Raw genomic sequence first — 20412 nt, 5'->3', positions numbered from 1 at the left:
GATGGGGAAAAAAAATACTTAATGAAACTTCACATCCACTATAAATGGATGTGAAAGAAAGAGGAAAAAAACTCTTAGCAAACTAAACAACAGAAAGGAACACGTGATCAAGGACATTTGCAAACAGATCAAAAGAACAAAATTTCAGCTGAGTACTTATCAGTGAACGGCTTGCTACTCCCCCAAGAGGAAGAAGAAAGCAAAGATATCACCTCTCCTCACTCCTGTTTCACATCAGACTGGAACCCCTGCCCTGCCCTGTTCAGTGGGTAAGAAGAAGAAATTCAGAGCATACAGATTGAAAATGAAGAAATAAAAGCCAGCCCTACTCTCAGAGGATGTGACTGTCTTTAAGTAATCCCAAAGATTTAAAAAATAAATAAATAAAAACCTCCTCCTAAGAACCAATAAATGATTTTGCAAGATTATAGAATAAAATATCAATACACAAAAATCAATTCCATTTCCAGAGACAGCAACAAACAAGTGGAAAATTAAATTTAAAAACGCAATATTATTTATAAAGATCCAGTGTTTTATGACATTAAACACGTACATATCTAGAACCCAGCAATCCCACACCTGGTTATTTTCCCTAAAGAAATAAAAACTTACTTCACCCAGAAATGTGAACCAAAGGTTTATAGCAGGTGGGTTCATAATCACCAAGTACCGGAGCACTCCAGTGTTCCCCAGTGGGTAACAAACTCCAGGGTTCCCCTCCACCCAACATGGCCAGGAAATAAAAGAAACCATAGCTCACAGCTCTGTGAACCCCGGTGGGTAAGCTGCACAGAGGTTGCACACTGTATTATTATTCCACTTACACAGCATCCTCCAAAAACCAAACTGTGCCGCAGGGCATGTGACCAGACAGTGGATGCCAGGGCGATGGGTGAACCACACATGCCACATGGCCAACCTGTGGGCCACTGGTGTCCCGTGTCCGTGTCATGGTGACGGGTGCAGACGTGTACCTATGCTGAGATTGAGACACCAAAACTTGAAATGCCCACTCTACGTATGAGCTTTAAAATGATATTCTAAAGATCAGCCATAGATGCATACTTAAAGGGTCCCGACACACACGGAGAGGAGTAGCAAAGCCCAGGTCAAGATGCAGCTCACCTGAGAGGCAGCCCTCCTCCTTCCTGCCGCTCCACCTGCCCACCACGCATTCGCCCTCCTTCACTGATTGCAGCTGTGTCACCTGTGCAAATTAATGTATGTGCTTTTAAAATATTTTAAATAATTGATGCATTTGATTTAGCTCTGTGCCCCTACCCCCCAGAAAGGAGGAACATTTTAAAATATCAGCAGTCACCTACCCTTGAATAGGAAGAATTAAATGATTATTCTTACTAGCAAAATAGCAATAAATTTTATTAAGGAGATGAAAAAAAAAAAAATCCCAGAACCTGATGCAAAGGAGAATGAGGAAAGAATGGTGCTTGGCTACCAAAATCCTGACGGGGAAACAGGACAAAAGAAGGCACTCCAGGACCCTGGCCACAAGCCACAGAGAGAACCACTTTGAGATACCCGAATCAGGGGGTCCCAGCCATCCCTGGGAGGGGCCAAATGCCACCAGCATCGCCAGCCAGGGAGTTTACAAATCACCAAGCAGGGGTCCAGACCACATGGCTTTTTAGGGTCTGTGACCTTGCCTTTGTCAGAACCACCCACAGTTCAGCAGAGAAATGGGCCACCAGGATGAGCAGAATTAGACTCCTCCTCCACACGGAGGAAAAAAGGAAGATGGGAGGAGCCAAGTGCTTCACCATCCGATCATCTCCTCCAGCGACTCTGACAGGTCGGAAGAACTCGGAGACGATGAAGATTGCCATTAGATATTGAATAGTGTACAGACAATGGGTGGCCGGCTGCGGGTAATCCTGACTTTGCCACAAGCACCCATTTTGTCTTCACTTTTTATAGCATTGTTTTTCTGATTTGAAAAGTAATATGCTCTTGGTATAAAAAAGAAATATAGAATTTTAACAGTAAAATCCCTCATCCTCCCCACACACTTTCCTCCCACCTTGGTGGCAGCAATACAAGAAGTCTAGGGACACCTACTCCAAAATTGTTTCATGGGTAAAATACGTGAAAATATGTTCTTATAGAAAAAGTGGGATCTTTGCCAATCTGAAAGTCACTTAAGCCTTTTCATGTCAGTAAATGGAAGTCTGTCTCTGAGGTAAATGACTAGTTTCACAATATTTATTTTCACTATAATTATGCAATAATAAATATTTGGGTCAATTCTAACCTTTTACCATTACAAACAATTGCTACAGCTTACATATTCTTGTTAATGCAGTCGTGTGAGTTTCTAAAGCTCATTCCTAGAATCGGACTTACCAGAACAGTTGAGAGGAAGATTTGAAATTATTATAGGAAAGTCTCAAACTAATTTGCATGTCTAGTAAGAGTATATGGAATACCTGTTTACCCAATTCCCTGATGGCAAAAATCAAACATTTGGATTTATATGTGCCTTTCCAAGTCAAAATATGCCATTGGCATGGCTTGGAGTTCATGAGGGTTATAGGTCTCGTACTGCATATGTGCAGTTTTTATTCCACATGCCTGTCCATGTCATTTGCCTTTTTTTTTCTGTTGCCATCTTAATCACAGACTTTCCGAATGTCTTTCCAAATCATATATAATAATAGAATTTAACAGTAAAATTCTAATTCTAAATTTTAACAGTAAACTTCCCCATCGTGTTTCAGAGTTTGTTTCCAGTGTGTCTTTTGTTTTGACGTGGTGGTAGTCTTCTGACACGAAAGTTCACTTTTTGGTAGGTCTAACTGATCACTTCTTTTATGGCTTCAAGGCCTGATGTCTGGTTTAAAATGTTTTCCTAACTCAACTGTTTCCCCAGAGCAACGGGAAGCGCCCATTTCCATGGTGTGAGCATCCTGGTGTGCACGCACCTTGAAAACCCTCAGACCCTGACGTGGGTACAGTTGTCGCCAGAACCTGGAGCACAAAACTAGCAAACCAAGGAACAGATCAAGCTGCTTGGCTGGACTTTGTTTTTGTCTTTCAGTCCAGAGTGCGGGCTTGAAAGCGATCGACACCACAGAGGCTTCCCAGCTGCTGTCCAGGAGTCTCAGCCTTGACCCTGGCTCAGTCTCTGGCGTCTAGAGTCCACAAGAGGGTAGATATTCCACAGGTCAGCTGATGTAACCACTGGACTGTGACATCCACAGACAAGTGGACGCACCTCGCTCCTCAGGGAGCATGTGCGTGTGCCTGGTGCCCTTTCAATAGGCCAGCACTCCTGCTCGGGAGAGCCCAGTGGATGGGCGCTGACCAGCTGCAGGCCACTCCTGCCCTTGGATGAAGTCCACAGCCTGGGAAACAACGGAGGGGCGAGGTTCACTTTGCCACTGCTACCTGGGGTCCGCCTGGGCGTGTGCCAGCGCTGAGGGCGGGGGCATCTCGGTGTTCTGCCCTTCAGCTCTTTCTAGTTTCCTGGGAGCTTTTAACTGCAAGAAGATCCTTGAAAGGTCAAAGGAGGAAGCTGCACAGGAAGAGTGGAGCCGCTGACGGCCATCCCAGAGCATTTGTTCTGGTCTCCCTGGGTGCAGCTGCTCGGTTCCCGCTTGGCAATGGGACTCAGCTCCGTCTTCAGGGCCTTTAGGGAACCTCACAGGAAAGAACTTAAAGTCCACGGGTCGAAGGGCCCAGATTTTACACAGAGTTTGGCTTCTCCTTCCTGCTTGGGCCTAGCGGGGGTGGCTCTCCCACAGGGGGTCTGTGTATTAAGAACAGCAGAAGGAACCCGGTTACTTGGCGGGAAGTGAGCAACTCCCCATCCCCACCCCCACCCCCAGCAAATGTGACGTCCTGGGTGGGTGGACCACAATCCAAGCTTCTCCCCCTTCTCTTCCTCAAGAAATGAGCAGAGGGATTTAAGAAAAATAATGAGTTATGATGAGCATTTACCATAGAAAAACACTTTGTAGTTGTTATTTTTAAAGTCCCAAACTTGCAAGAAGAAAGGTCTATTTTTCTTAGGAAAGATGAACAGTAAGATGTCAGGCCAGGGCTGGGGCTGGGGCTCAGTGGTCAAGCGCTCGCTTGAGACACTGGGTTCAAACCTCAGCACCACATAAAAATGAAATAAAGATATTATATCCACCAACAACTAAAAAAATGAATAATTAAAAAAAAAAAAAAGATGTTAGGCCGATGATGTCCAAAGAGAACATTCTAAGGGATTCCGCAGTCGCTTCTCAGCACAGAGAAAGGCTGGAGACGCCCCATGTTTATTTGAAAAGAAGCACTACGAGCAAAGGCATTAAAGTTGTTTGAGGTGATATCAGAAAATCATTTATTTAAAAAGGAAACCAATGCAAATGAGTGATGCTGTTATTTTAATTCTTAGGATGAAAAATTAGCAATCAACAAGGAAGAAATATGAAAAAAATAAAAGGCTGTGTACCTAATTAGTTTGAACACATGTAATTTGTAGCTCAAAACTAAAGCTATTAGTGAATTTAATGGTGGCTCTACCTACTGCTAAATTATAATGAATACCAAGCGCATTCCATTAGCTGTGATAAGTCTGGGTTAGAACCTTGGAATAATTGGATTAATTTTAGTTTATCTTTTAAGAATATCTATTTAGAACTACATATTAATCCTGTATACCTTTAAATAGTATAATATGTGATCAAAACAAGCAGATATTTATACTCTTGCCCTGCACGTTTTTCTGTAGACACCGACATTACATGGGGCATGACCAGAATAGCCTTCAAAGCTTTGAGGACGTCTTTGGGCCTAGGGAGGGGTGCTCCAAAGCTGGGCACCCCTCAGCTGTGATGTTTGGTGCTCCTCAGGCAGGGGCTGCTTTGGATTCAAGAAGTGCCTTCACATGTCTCGGACATGTCTTGGAATCGCAAGGCCTCAGGAACAGGAGCACTGCAGATGTCTTGGCCAGAGCAGCAAGTGGCCTGGGGACAGGAATGAGGAGCATTAGAAGGTCCATGGTGGCACAAGAAACCAAAGGCCTTTCCCTTCAGAGGCCTAGTCTCAGGACCCCAGGGGAGGGAGTGGCCAGGACCAACCTTTCAAGACCTCTTTTCCTCTCTGCTCTGGACCAGGTGGCCTTGACCTCCTGAGGATCTTGCTGAGCCCAGGTTCTTGCTTCTCTCCCAGGCAGCTGAGGTCAACCGGAAGGAAGACAGTTCTGTGAGGATGGCTCCCTCCATTTCCCACAGGGATGCTCCTGTTTCCCAAGGCCTAGCTCCCTCTGCGGAGCATGCTCTACAAATTCATGCACCACACAGCTGTTCTGCATGGAAAGCAGGTACCCCTAGTCTAGGTCAGCAAGAGAAGAGCTTGGGTATTTCCTCAAGGCCCCAACCTAGAGCCAACTCTACCCAGAGGAGACACAAAACTGCAGAGAGAGCTCCGGTGCTGGGAGTCACTGAGGCCAACAGCCTCTCTGCCGGCGTCGCTTTGAAGAGAAGTGGCCACAGGACAAGGGTCTCCAGGTCAGCCTGAAGCCTGGCCTGTCCTTGGGCTCAATGAAGGAAATTAGCCAATGGGCTGCTGCGCCTGGAGAGCTCAGGGCTCAAAGCAACTTTAGGTCCTGATCCAGTGCCCTTCATGTGGCTTCAACTTATCAACTGCAGCTTGTTTCAGGTAGAATTTAGAGGGTTACCATCTTGTGAAAATGGCAATGTTAGAAAAGAGCAAAACAATACATTTTGGTAAGTAAATAATGTCCAATTCGAAGGTATGAAGGAGACAGGACGATTTTACTTTAAAAATTGAAATTGAAACATATTTTTTGCCTAGTTTTACTGATAATACTAGAAATACTCTCTAACACTGAAACGTAGAAAATTCACTTGCCTCTAAATGACTTTCTAGTTTTCAAAGTGCCAGTAACTATGTTCAGGCAAGGATAATAATAACAATAAATGTACTAGTTCTTCTTACTGTAAAATAAAGTTCTTCTTACTATAAAAAAGTTCTTATTGTGATCATAACTGTTCTAACTTATGGTTTGTTAGAGATACTACAAAGCTACACTTTAGGTAAATATGTTAAATTTGCATTTTTCCATGATGTATATTAATTTAATCTGTGAAAGATCTTTCACAGCACTCTCTCAGCTAAATAAATGATAGAAAAGTGTAAGAGCCATAAACAACACAAATATGCTGAAAAAAAAAACACTTAAACATACTGCAAAAACAGATCCTCCAGCACCCCACTTGCCATTAAAGGACAGCTGTGTTAGTCTGAAGACTACCTGGGGTGGGGCTGTGAGCAACAAAAGTCACAAGCCCTCCAGGAAGCCAATAAATACATTTCCAGATCACTCTTGGTCATTTCTGACTCATTCTCCCTGGGGCTGCCCTTTTGTCCTCAGCCCTCAAATTACAGCCTGTAGTTATCTCCTTTTTTTCTGGGTCAAAAATGAATCAGGGTCTTAGTGCATACCTGCAAAACCCTGTTGACAAAACAGTGGAACAGGTCATCTGTTCCTCTCCCATCTGCCACTAAGGGCTGCCATATGCATTGTGAACCTGCGCGGTCAGGATGGAATGGCAGATGGACACACTTCCCATCCAGTGGACTTGAGGAAAGGTAAGGGTGCTTTTAATATCATTTGCACCAGCAGCAACACTGCCAGCTCTTTGTGAATATTGTTGCTGGAAAACCATACAGTGGTACCCGCACCTGCCGGTGGGGTATCTTTTTCTTAGCTAGTCTGCCTATTTTTGAGGTGTTATATTTCTTGACAATACCAAATCAATAAAGCTAATTTGCAGCAGCATACCACATTACAGCATTTTATATCACACTTCCAAGAACCAGCAGTCTCAAATCTTGACAATTTAAACCACATAACAACTCCTGACATTTAGATCTTTTCCAGTAAAAAATATAATAATCAATTCTCCTCCATACAACACAGTTTCCGTCTCCCCACTTCTGGCAACAGCCCCGTCATTTCAGTCACTCATGCTTAACACTTTGCAGCTTGTACCTTAGAATCTTTTTTCTCCTGTCCACCCCCATCTTATCAGGCGCCGAGTCCTATGATGCTCAGAAGGTAATCCACGTGGTCCACTGCTGCATGTGCTGTGGCCTTGGCCTCCGCAGTGAACGCCATTTCTCACCTGGGTAACCAGCCTCTCCCTCCTCTCCCCTCCAACGCATTCTACTAAACACCCCAGATTGGCTTCAGGAAATCTTAATTTTGTATTTCACTCCCCTGCTTTTTAGCTTTCACTGGTTGGTTCCCACTGCCTCGAGCTGCCCTTGACAGCCCTCCACAGTGTCCACATCCAGCTTTCCAGAGGTCTCTCTCACCTCACAACGGTGTGGTAGGAGACCACACTTCTCACCTGCACTTAAACATACCACACGAAAGTGATGTGTGACACCCGGTTCCTGTGCCAACCCTCACCAGGAATTTGCTTCTCTTTCCTCTCTGTGTTTCAAGATTGTGCTGTCCTCCAAGGCTCATCTCAAACCCACCCCCTTCCATCAGTCTGCACCCAAACACTCCTGCTCACAGCTTCCTCTTCCCTCTGATTTTCCCCAGGGTACTTTCTCTGCAGACTTACCCTGTGTGTTGCAATGTGTCCTTCCTGTCTTTCTGCTATCCATCCATCTGCACAGACATACTATATAGACACACCAACACCCATATGCATATGTACACATACACTTTATGTAATTGCTGTTATATATAAATATTGTTTTGTGACTTGCTTCTTTATATACTGATGTATGTTGGAGATCTGTCCCTGTAATATCTATGGAGATAGCAAGATGGTGATTTCTTTTTTGTATTTCTGTATTCTTCAACTTTTCTATAATAATCATGTCCTCAGCTTTCTATCTAGTAAGGGGAAAAAAACTAATTTCAATGATTATAGAAAAGGATAAATCAAGAGTGCAAAATTACATAACTTCAAAGTTTAAAGATTTTTTTGAAATCAAACCTTAGAATGACTTATCCACAACAATATTCACATTTTTGTTCAATATACATTCAAGAACCTATACAGCTCAAAGGACTGTAGTGTTTAAGCAGAAATGAGTTTGTCTCAATCCCTGCCCCAGGGTGACAGTTATCAGTAATGACCTATTGCATATTTGTGGGTTTTTTTCTCTCAAAGTTCTCATTGTAAACAAAAGATACCTTTTGAAAGAATGCCTTTTGACTATAAGGCTAATCTACTAACTGCAGTGTTATAGACAAAAGCCTTTCATTATGCAACATATTTAGTTAATTGCTTGATTTTAATGTTAAAATTAAATGGCTTAGTTGTGTTGGATTTTTAAAGCATTTGCAAAACTACTACCTGATACTACCCTTGCAATAGGTGAGCCATCATATTCTGTGGGGAACCCTGAGTGGAGGTGACCCTACGACATTCCCAACTTGGCAAGCTGGCAAGACCACAAAGAGCATCTCCAGCTTCTAATCTTCTATCTTCTCCCCAAATTAAACCAAACTTCTTCATGATGAGAAATATTCTGTCCAGGTCCCAGAACAAGTTTTAATATTAGAACTGAGATGTACATAAGTGGATTGGTGGGATCCATGCACAGAGATGCACGGTGTGTTCCATTTTGTCACCAATGTGGCGTGGCACATGGTATGCTCCAGTATCTCTTCCCAGCACTGTCCTGGGAAACTGGAAACCAGGAAAGAGACTTGTGAAAGCACCTTCTATTTGACAAGCACAAATAAATTGATTAAATTGCCTCTATCCTAAACCTATCCAAGCATCACCAGCATCCCGTAAATAACAGAAGCCAGTTGGTAACAAATCTCTAAGTTTGGGCACGTGCAACACTCCAAAGACACTGATTTTAATATCCCATCAAATGTGGAGAGCAGTAGAGGCAGGCGATACACCAAAAAGAGGCCATCTGTTACTTATTTAAGCCACCCTTAGACAAGAATATATTACTTTTCAGGGGAAAAATATTGTTCTTTCCAGAGGAATAGGAATGTGAAATAAACAATGAGATGAGATAAAGCTGTTTATATCAAAGAGTGAATCAGATTATAACACTGAAAAATAGTATACATTTCCTGTTATTGCTGCTATAAGTAAAACAGTATTTGAAAGACAAATTACCATGTTACTATTCTTGAAAATCCCCGGCTCCTCTGTAAGTAATGACATCTTGGTAGACATGCGACTAACCAAGTGCAGACACATCTCCATCTACATAATTTAAGGGAAGAAAAAAAAAATCATGGTTTCCCCTTGGAGAAGAATACTTTTTCCTTGAGAATTTAAAGACTCTAGAAAAGCTTTCATTGAATACAAACAAAAACTGCAGAAGGGTAGGGAAGACACAAGCCGCCAAAGTGCTCCTGGTGGGAAGTGCAGCCGGGCTCTGGGGACAGTGAGAGGAGAACAGAGCAGGGTCCCCAGAGTCGAAGTGCCACAGCAGCGCAGGAGCCCAGGGGACCTCCCAGCCACAGCTTCGGCAAGACCCAGGGCCAGGGATCCACCCCTCACCTGTGGCATGTGACACAGACACATGCACAGTTGGCATCCCCACACACCAGCCTGGGCTCTAGGGGAAGGCCCCATGCACCCTCGGGAGCCACCCTGGGTCACAGCATGAACAGATATTGGGTGTCGTCTTGGCAGGAGCTCAAGTGCTGCCCACCTCTCATACGAAGGCTCATCTGATCTCGTCTCTCAGCAACTCTCAGACATCCTGAAGAAAAGAATCAGTGGTGGCCGCAGGCCTAGAACGACTGCTCTCAAGGCCAGCAAAACGCTGGCCCCGAGCTCTGCCTGCCTTCTGGAACTGGGGCAGCCCCTGTGTCTCCAAGTCAAATGACAGTGAACAGTGGGAGCTGCTTGAATGGCAGGTCTGAGAGACTCCACTGCCACCAGCTGCCCGTTGGCCTACGCAGGGTGCTGCCGGTGCTCACAGGCCAGTCCAGTCACCTCAGGACGGTGGTCAGTCTCCGAGGGGTGTCTCTGGGCCATGGCCCGGGATTCAAAGTTCTTGCCTAGGCTCACCTCAGGGCCCTGCCACCGAGAGTCCTTTCTTGATAGAGCCATGATGACGCTTCTGCAGTGGGAGACAAGAGGCAGGAGTCTCCTGGCTGACCAGCACGGTGGCCAGGGTCTGGAATGGCCTCTGCTGAAAGCAGCTCATCTCTCCATGGCTGAGAGAGGAGGGGTTTGGAGGGCCACCTCTGCTTCGCACAAGTCCTCAGTGAAGAAGAGTCCACCCACGTGGTCTGAAGAGAAAGCACTGGGCCTCCTGCGCCTCTCACCAGGTGAGCTTTACCTCCAGGAGGCATTTGGCAAAGTCCAAGACACTCTTGGTGTCACAGTATGTTGGTGGGAGGGGCTGTGCTCCTGGCATCTGCTGGGCAGGTGCTAAACATCCCTCAAGGCTCAGGGCAGTGCCTACCACAAAGGATTATCCAGCTCTGGATACGCCAAGGCTGAGAAAGCCTGGTCTATATTTAACCCCTAAAAAATGAAGGAAGAGCTGTCTCAGAGCTGAGTCATGGCCAGGGACTCTCAGGGCTCCTCTGCCAACGCACTGCGCGCTCCTTGTGACGCTCTCCGGGCCAGCTGCTGCCCTCTCCACTCCTCTCTCCCTGCCGGCCTGGCTCCTGACCGCCCTCCCCTCCCAGGACCTCATCTGCCTGAGATGGCCCCTACAGGTGGCAGGGGTGTTCTCACTGTCCTTGGTGCTTCATTCCCAGGAGACCCAAGAGGCGGAGGCCTGATTCCAGCTTTGAGAGGGGGACCAAGTGCCCTCCCATTCCCAGGCCCCGACCTGGGAACGCCTCTTACTGCAGATCCCTGACGCAGCCCCCAGCCTCCGTGGACAGGGAGGAGACCAGGGTGCGGCCTCTGCCCGCACTTTGGGCCTCAGAGTCACCTCTGTCACGTTCTCTTCAGGAGCTAAGAGAAGGCAAGGGCGACTCATGAAGGGGTGCACATGACACCCACCCCTGTGGAAGGAAGAAGTTTACAGAGGGCTCTGGGGAGAGGCCAGGAGGAAAGGCCAGGGGCTGTGGGATGGACAGGAGGCTACAGATGTATCTGGAGAGTGGGACAAGATTTTCCACTTAGCAACAGGGATGCGTTTGAATTAAAGGCAGGCAGTGGAGACGGTGCATCCAGTTGAACCCACAGGGATAACTGAAAGATAATCCAAACTACGGTGACCCAGTTGGGACTGAGGAAGCACACTGGCGTGGCCTCCCTGTCCTGACGGAAGGTGCCCTGAGAGTCTGCGGTCGGGTTCCTACTTCAGACTCCGCCTCCAGCACGCACCCCAGCCCTCTGGAAACGGGCTCCTGACTGACTCAAAGGAACAGGGCCAAGCCCTGTCTGGGCAGGACCACGTCCCGTCCCGCAGAGATCCCACGGCCCTGCCAGGAGCGCCCCAGCCACGGGCGCCTCTCACACCTGGGGAGCTGAGAAGGGCGCAGAGCAGACCCCTCAGGATGGTCGTGATGGCATCTTGTCCTGATGGAGCAGGAAGCAAGAAGCAGCTGAGCCCCAGGGCGCACCTGAGCAGCCTGTGAGGGCCACGCCTCAGGGTAGGATGCCTCTGGGAATAGTTCTTATCAGGCTGATTCCAGAGGGGAGGGGAGGACAGGTGGACACGGTCTCCACCCATCTCCCACTTCCCTCAGAGCTTCCTCCCTCCCTGGATCTTCTCCAGCAGCACCCCAGAGGCACCAAGAAGGTGTTAAGAAATGCCACACATCTCCCTGGAGAGTTCCCGAGGCCCCGAGCACAAGCCCGTTATGGGTGACCCCCTTGGCCAGTGAGGTGCGTGTCACAGCCCACCAGGTAGGAGGGGAGAGCAGGGGAGTGGCCAGGTCCCTGGAGGCCTCTTGCGGCCCCTGCTGTGCTGGCAGTCACCTGTCTGCCACGCAGGTGTCTCCTCTGATCCTTTGCCACCTCCCCTCTTCCTTCTGACTTTCCTTTTCTCCCCCTCTTGGGAGACAGTGAGCCTGCTAAGCAGACAGAGCCTGGGAAAGTCGTTCATCTGAAGTCTCCTGTTGAGAGCCACAGCCCAAGGGGCCCCAGCAAACTTCCAGCTGCCAGCAAACTTCCAGCTGCCGGCTGATGACTGGCTCACAGCGGCCCCAGCAACATCTAGCTGATTGGCTCCTCTGCGGTGATGCTCATTGGGCTGTTTCCCTGCCCTTTCAGACCACGGAGCTGCTCATTGGGGGACTTTTTTGGCTCCGCCCACGTGACCCAGCCAATCGGCCTCAAGAGCAGGAGGATGGTGGGAGGTGGAGAGAAGCTTGTGTGGGAGAGAGAGGCTTGTGGAAAGCCGGTGGTGGCAGTTGAGGCTCCGAGGGTTTTTCCTGAGAGGCTGTTTTGTTTGGCGTGTGTGGTTCTAAAAATAAAGTTAGTTTCTTTTGACAAGTGGCTCCTGATTGTGCCCAGCCAGACTGCGGCAGTCTCCCAGACCTGGGTGGGTATGATGCCCTGGAGTCCCACCATGGACTAAGTGGCTGTGTCGGCTCAGAATCCAGATGTTGAAGCCTAGCCCTTGAGTGATGGTGCCAAGAAGAGGTGCCTCGGGAGGTGAATAGGTACAAGGGCACAGCACTCCTAGGGGGGGTTGGTGCCCCTATGAAGGGTCACAGAGACCCCATGCCTCTTCCTTCATGGAGGGTACAGTGAGGAGACCACCGTGGTGGAGCAGGATGCAGGCCTCACCAGACCCACTGTGCTGGTACCTGATCTGGGCCTCCCAGCCTCCAGCACTGTGCGGGATAAATTCCTGTTGTTAGGAACCCTGCCCAGTCTTTGGTACTCTGCAGTAGTTGCTCAAATGGGCCAAGACAACAGCTTGCTCATTGTGCAACCTGCACTCACACCTGTAAAATGGTGACAATAACACTGTTCCCTACATATATTTTAGGATTAAATAAAATAACTGGTCTATGCTGCTAGTACTTGATCTATGCTTCTTGAATATTTGAATATTTCTCTCTCTCTCTCTCTCTCTCTCTCATTATCTTTCTCTGGTTTTTCTCTTCCCCTTCTTCTATTGAAATTAGGTACAGAGCAGAAAGCAAAGACATAAATGAAGGTTATGAAAAAATTGCAGCTTTTCAAATTCAGAAAGAAACTGCAAGAGCACCCAGCACAACCCTCCCCTCGATAGAGGAGCGCGTTGAGGCTCAGAGCAGTGCAGCTGCCCAAGACCACACAGTGCACCACGGGGCATCACGGCCCAAGCCAGTCCCTGGCTGTCCCCCAGACCATCACCCTGCAGAGGAAACAAGCCAACAGGGGGAGAGGAGGCGTGCGGTGGCTGTGTCCGTGCCATGTCCAGGCCTATTCATTTAGCAAAGGGGCTTCTGTAACTTACTTACAAATCTAAATTAGCTGAGGATGAGCTCAGTGGTAACAGAGCTCGGCTGGCATGCCAGAGGCCCTGGGTTCCATCCCCAGCACTGAAAAATACATAAATAAAAATCTGAATTATGTTTATTGAAATTCTTCAAAACTAAGATCACTTTGTTTATGTTGTTAGGTTTACATTTTTAGCATATTTTGCCCAAGTTTGCTTTTCCCCTAAAATATATTCAAAGTGTTGACTGCCCACATTCCCTATTTGGAAAACATAAGTGTCTGCCAGTGGTCTGGCTGATCCTTGCCCAGTGCCCAACCTGGGCACTGGCTCCAGCCCAGGCAGCCTCAGGTGGGCTGCCAGGCTCCGATGTCCCACTGGACCTGCCACCTTGAGCCTGGTTAATCATTGGGGCCTTCCTCTGTATTATTTACTAATACAATCTACTAAAATGATCTGTTCTGACATAAGTCCTAGAATGGAAGGGGCCTACCATGGTCCCAGTGCTGGTCCCCACCCACTCTCATGCTGAAACTTAGTTGCTGTTATGGTTTAGATCTTCAGTGTGACCAAAGGACCATGTGGGCTTGTCCCCCAGAAGATGTGGAGCTTTTGGAAGACGTAGCCCACTGGGGGGTCTCCAGGCCATTGGGATGAGCCCAAAAGAAGATCCAATGGCCCAGCCCCTCCTCTTCCTCTTTTGCTTCCCAGCCAAGAAATGCGAGGTTTTGCTTTGCCCTGCACTGCCCACCATAAGGAACTCCCCAACACAGGCCCCAAAGCAAGAGGGCCAGTCATCATGGGCTTGATCCTCCAAAACAGTGAGAAACCCTTTTCTCTATAAGCTGATTGTCAGAGTTATATGTTACAGTGATGGAGAGCTGACTGACACAACCACCATTGTAATAGCAGCAGGAGGACCTTGAAGAGGTGGGGAAGCCATGGGGCTCTGCCCTCTCAGATGGAAATGGTGCTGTTATAAACAGACAAGGTCAGACCCCTCCGAGGCACCCTCTTGTTCTCTCTCTCTCTCTCTCTCTCTCTCTCTCTCTCTCTCTCTCTCTCTCTCTCTCCTTCTCCTCCTGTCGTGTGACGATGCAGGTAGAAGACCCTGCCAGACTGCAGAACCCTAATATAGGATTTCCAGTCTCCAGAAGTGGGAATGAACAAATTTCTGTCCCTTAGAAATTACCCAGTGTGTGGTTTCCTGTTAAGAACAGCACGTGGCAGGTAAGAGGACACCTAGCTCATGCCTCACAATCCCAGGTTGTTCTGGGTGAAATATGCAATTTGACAGTGACTCTCTAGAGATAACGTCCCTCCTGTTTCTCAGAGAGAGACTTTCTCAGTAGAAGAGTTCCCAAGTTTGCTTTTCCCCTAAAAAATTGGGGCAGAGGGCTCTGTTTGTTCCCAATGGCCCAGCTATGGGGCCCCTCTGTTTGGAGCACCTGGGCCATAATCTAGCCCTCCCCCAAACTCCTGAGTCAGGCCCTGTGGTCATGAATTCTTTCTCCAGATAACTATTCATAAAAGCAAGCATGCATGACTAACCATGAGATGAATCCAATGATGCAAGTTTATGTGACTTATCTCATCTACCCAGCATGTCAACTTGACGCTGAAGGGGGAAGTTTTCATTGCCAATTCCCAGGACAAAGAATTTAGAGTAGTGAACACTAGCATGTGGGTGGCCCTGTGAGTCCTTGACAGCATCACCTCTCCACCCTTTCTTGGCTCCTGTATGCCAGCTCTACCAAATTCTCAGACGGGAGAAGACAGCATTGGTCCTTCATGCTTGCTGACTTGGAGAACCGACAAGACCCAAGCTCCACCCGGCACCTCCCCTCTCATAAGCACTCTTCTGAAAATAATTTTGAGATGTGTTATGCAGTGTGGTATAAATTACTGCCATAAATTATCCAACAAGCCAGTCAAATATGTATTTTTCATCCATTCATTTCATAACACAGGTGTGTATCAAGTTGCCCATGAATTTGGGAGTCAGAAAGACCACAGTCATAATCTTAGTTCCACTGCTTACCAATTTCACTATTCCCCTCCTCCTCTTTGTCTTTCCTCTCTGGCGGTGCTGGGGATTGAACCCAGGTCTTGTGCTGGCTAGCCCGTGCTCTACTACCAACTTAAACCCCTAGACCCTTATTAATAATATTAATATTCTGATCCCAGTAAAGCTTCTTAACAACCTGACTCTCATTATCATTGCTTATAAAAATTGGGAAATAATACCAAACTCAAGGTTGCTTATAAGTATTCAATTATGCATGTATGTGAGTTTCTGGATCAAATAGCCACTGGACAGAGGCCAGCACCTTGCCATGGAATCCGACACACTGGTGTCCACCAGCGAGTTGCATCAGGCAAAGGTCAGAGCACAGATCACGAATGATGCTGCCCTTTGATGTAAAAATCTATTCTTCTCTTACATGAAGCTCTGCTCTTAATCTCTGCTTGACCCGTGTCCAACTTCTGGGTGTTCCCTGAGTTCTCTAACCTCAGAGCTTTCTAGTTTTCCACTTGACCTTGGACTAACTATTTCATCAAACTACCTCATTTCCTCCTCAGCCCAGGTAGAGAGAGTTGACCTAGAAAATGAAACCATTGCCCAAGCTTCTTAGCACAGTCACATGAGTAGAAACTCCAGGGAAGGGAATGGTTCTGGGACACGGAGGGCATGGCAGCAGAGAGCTGGGCGGGACACTGTGCCCTGCACTTTTCATTTCGTAGAAATCAATTAATTTCAAAGATTATTTACTGCTACCCTTTTCTTTTTAAGAAAGAATGAGGTCCAGAAAAGTTGGGGGACTTTCCAGGGTTGCACAGTTACTTAGGAAGCCAGACACCACCACCCCCATTACTCAGATGTAAATGGTCACTTGTAATACCCCCCAAATCATCCTCACACTTCAAAAGATCAAACACTTGCGTAGTCAATATCAAATATTCCACTCTAGCAACTTAATGATTTCCTGTTGCTATATGATGGGTCTCAGATTATCACTAAAAGCCATTTTACATTTCGACAGCTGACACTGTGAAAGCTAACAGCAACTTCTGGAGTTGGAGTCTAGTTAGCACATGCCCAGCCGGAAGCCGCAAGGTAACAGGCCCTACCTGCTGACTTCTGAAGCATCTCTGTGACTGGCATTTCCCATGACCACACGACTCAGGGATTGGAACACAGCTTCAGAGACTTCACCTCACATCCATCTGCACCCTGAAATCCAATATCTGCTTTTATGAAAGTAATTCATGCATATGGATTAAAATAAATACAACAAGAGAGTAGTGCATTAGTCAGAACTCTCCAGGAAAACAGAACAAATTAGATGTGTATCTCTTAAGAGAGAGAGATTTATTTTAAAGAATCATCTCAGGCAGTCGAGGGGCCAGCAAGTCTGCAGTCGGTTGCTGACTCGTCCAGCCAGCAGCTGGATACCCAGGTAAGAGCTGACACTGCAGTCTGGAGTCCACATCTGCAAGCAGACAGCAGGCAGGAGACTCAGGCGGGGTTTCTAAGTTGTATGCCCAAAGCAAAACTTCTCCTCCAGAAAGCCTCCATGTTTGCTCCCAGGCCTTCAGCAAGTTGCATGAGGCCTCAGCCTTGGAGGATCCTCTGCTTTACTAAGGTCAACTGAGGACACTTACCTACATACCTACAAAGCACCTGCACAGAAACACCCTAGTAACAGACTGACAAATGGGTACCCCAACAGCCTAGCTGACACATAAAATCAGCCAACCTGGGGCAGATCACAGAAAGGGACCTTGTCCCAGTCCATATCCTCTCTCCAGGGATGTGCATTTGAAGTGGCCAAACCCAGCCTCGCAGGGTAGAGTATTGGTTCTGTTTAAGGTTGCAAAGTGCACTGGACTTTCTTCTTGACAGTCACTCAGTCTGTCCTCTGGGCCAGGCCCTCTGATAAGCACTTTGCATGGCTATCTGCATAAGCACTTCCAGTAGCTCAACAGGAGGGTCCTATTGTCATTGCCAATGTTCAAGTCGGCAGAGGTGCAGAGAGATAACATCCTCCTGTTGAACAAATTGATGGCAAGAGATGTCTAATCTGCTTATGGAAAAACAAAACAACTCAAATCATTTTTATGGAGATATTGAGGCAAGAACAAATCCAGCCACGTTTCAAGAAATTCTGTCACCAAATACCATTGAAAGCCCTGTGCTCGGGGGCGGGAGGACAGAGTCTGGGGCTCTGTTTTGCTCACTTCCATAGAAAGGCAATATTCCTTATTTTAAATTATTTATTATTTTGTGTTCCCAATTAAGCTACAATGTGACAGGCAAGCTATTTTACAAGGCAATAAAAAAAATAATCGTGCTCCCCAGTGAGTAAACTACAAGGCCAAAAGGTGAGTTGTTTATTTCAGCGAGAGAACTGTATTACTGCACTGAAAAAGAGTGGGCATGTCTGATATTGCTGCTACAAGTCAAACAGCTACAGAAAAGAACAAGATAAACCAGTTACCAGCCTTCCTGAAAGGTCCTATTTTTAGAATAATGACAAAACTGTCTGTGTTTACATAAGGAGCAAAGATGATTGACAGGTGGAGTGGAGGAGCCAAGGCCTGCCCCAGGGTGAGGACTTCTGGGTGGAGGGAAGTGCTGAAAGGCTCAGGAGCAGCAAGACCCCCACTGGATGTGAATGGCAGGAAAAAATGTAACAGTAGATTAACCTGACTGGAGGGTCCTATCTTCTCAACCTGCTGCACAAACCGTAAATTCAAATTAGCCTAGCTACGGAAAACAAAATGGTGCTGTGAGCCCTGCCGTGTCATTAGGGTGGTTTATGGGAAGCCTGTGTGACTACATATGGCCACCAGACGGGAGCTGGTCTTCAAAACAAAAACAAAATAAACCAAGAAGCCCTCACCCTCAAATAAAGCCAGACTAACGTACCTGCTGAGCAGCTCTGTGCATTTCAGCTGGAAGTAGCTGGTGACAAGTGAGGCCAGGGGCAGGAGGGCAGGGGCCAGGGAGGCTCCACCAGGGCTGCTTTCATCTCTGCCTGTGTGTGCTGGGGGTGTGAGTGTCGGGATGCTGCAGGAAGCAGGGGGAGGAGAGGAAGGAAGAGGATGCCTGAGAGTCTCTGTCGATTTTGCCAAGACCTTGGCTCAGAAGGAAAGGGCTCACCCCCAGAACTCACAAGGCAATCTTGGTGAAATGCCCTTATCCATCTGATGCTGCTCACACACCCTCCGTCCACACTGCCCAGCCACAGACATCACCATCGTGACAGATGGAATCTATGAGACTCTATTGATCAGCCTCAAGAGAAATAAGTCCTGGCTCCTAGTCTGTAAGAAAGCCATCCACTTCAAGAAGAACTTCTCTAATACACACAGAAGAGATACGTGGAAATAGGCTCCAGGCCTTCTCCCTTTCAAACCTCTCACTCCTCTTCTGATACTTCTCAAATTATATTCATATAATTTTTGTTCATTCCGTTCCAAATTTTAGACTTGCTAATTTCAAAAGCTAGCTCATGTTATTTTTTCATCTTTGTACATACGTATTCCCAAGGAGAAAAAGATTTCCCTTTGACCAGTGATGTTTGTAGATCCACCTCCCCACCCCCAGCCCCAAATCCTTTTATGCATTAGAACTCCGAGAAATAGCAAGCAGCCACCAGTCAAGGAAGCTTTTCCAGTTTGTAAGGAATGGAGATGTGCTCTGGATGCCACCTGTAGTATACAGTGTGGTAGATGCACAACCAAGATGGCAGCCACGCACCCCTCACCTCCTGTGTGCACACACTCTTCCTCATGTCCAGGAGCATGGCCTTCATCCTCCGTCTTTACGTTTTGACTGGTCTTGTTTCTTACTCTGAGTGACAACTGGTGGCAGAAGTCCTGTTGTGCCCATCTCCAGACTACATTGAAGATTTCTTGTTCTTTGAAGAAGCCAACCACCAAGCAAAAAAAGGACTCCACTGTCCAGGGGAGCCGTGAGAGCTGACCAGGCCACTTGGAGAGGACCCAGGCCTAGGAGTTGGGTCTGTTTAGACCTTCCACTGAGTCCAGCATCGGCAGAGTGCCATTAATGGTGAACCCAGCTGACAACACGTGGAGTAGCACCTGACCTCTGCCCAAATTCTTGCCGCATAGAATCCTGAGAAGTCACATTTCTTGAAACCATTAAATTTTGACACAGGTTAATATGTAACAGTAGGTAGAATACACAGAAAGGTTAAAAAAATGTTTTTTGAAGAAAAGTGATCCTATAGCCTCGGGAGCAGGGCTCACACAGCCCGAGCCTCTCTACGTATTTCTTGTGATTTTCAAATTTCCTAATCCCTCTTGTGGGTCTTCCCTTCACATTTCCTGAACAAGGATCGAGTGCTCAGACACCCTCTGGGTCGGATTGCTGAAGCCTGACACGCTGAGGGCACCTTGGGGGGTGAGTTTGGATCAGAGATAGAGTCTCTTGAGGATGAGGTGATCAGGCACGTGGTTTCCAAGTCTGCAAATCAACTTCTACAACATCGACAGACATCAGACACCAGGGGATGTCCTAAATGGGACCAGCACAGTCCCTGCAGAACAACGAGTGAACCAGGCTTCAGGGGTGGACTTTCAGGGGGCCAGGGGGGCTGCCTGCCCCATCAGGAGCACAAGTGCCCCAGGATGGACAGGAAAGGGTGGGACAGATCTGCTGCCAACAGCACGGAGCAGTCTCCTCTCATGTGCTCGAGTCTTGGATTTTCCTCGACTGGAGGCTTGGATACTACCATGGAGCATTTTCCTAGGCTTCTGCTAATTTCTGGATTCAATTTGTGAGTTTGGATATGGATATGAATATATTTCTGTCACTGGGAAAACAAATTAAGAGAATTACTTGGAATTACTGAGACTCAAAAGGAATCTGTTTACCAACACAGTGCAAGTAAGAACCCAGAAATAACACCCACTCCTCCAAGCCTTGCTGTCCACAAGCTCCTGGGAAGGTTTATTTTTATTTATTTATTTATTTTGACTTATAATTTTCCCACAGAAGAGTCCAGCTTC

General features: G+C 47.1%; 1 long non-coding RNA gene across 2 annotated transcripts; it reads right to left on the bottom strand.

Annotated features, from left to right (window-relative positions):
• Positions 1 to 1213: 1213 nt before the first annotated feature.
• On the bottom strand, positions 1214 to 16608 carry LOC124099608 (uncharacterized). 2 transcript variants are annotated; one of them, XR_006854012.2, is made up of 4 exons: positions 16504 to 16608; positions 5088 to 5182; positions 4669 to 4973; positions 1214 to 3769 (listed from the first exon to the last, which is right to left on the bottom strand). It is a non-coding gene; the product is annotated as an uncharacterized LOC124099608 (long non-coding RNA). The 2 variants fall into 2 exon arrangements; XR_009227838.1 differs by lacking the exon at positions 16504 to 16608 and adding an exon at positions 7025 to 7180.
• Positions 16609 to 20412: the final 3804 nt, after the last annotated feature.

The sequence above is a fragment of the Marmota monax genome, unplaced genomic scaffold (genome assembly GCF_021218885.2).
Source record: "Marmota monax isolate L192 unplaced genomic scaffold, Marmota_monax_Labrador192_F-V1.1 WCK01_AAM20220418_F8-fsc00026, whole genome shotgun sequence".
NCBI lineage: Eukaryota > Metazoa > Chordata > Mammalia > Rodentia > Sciuridae > Marmota > Marmota monax.
This window is presented reverse-complemented; position numbering and strand designations above follow the sequence as displayed.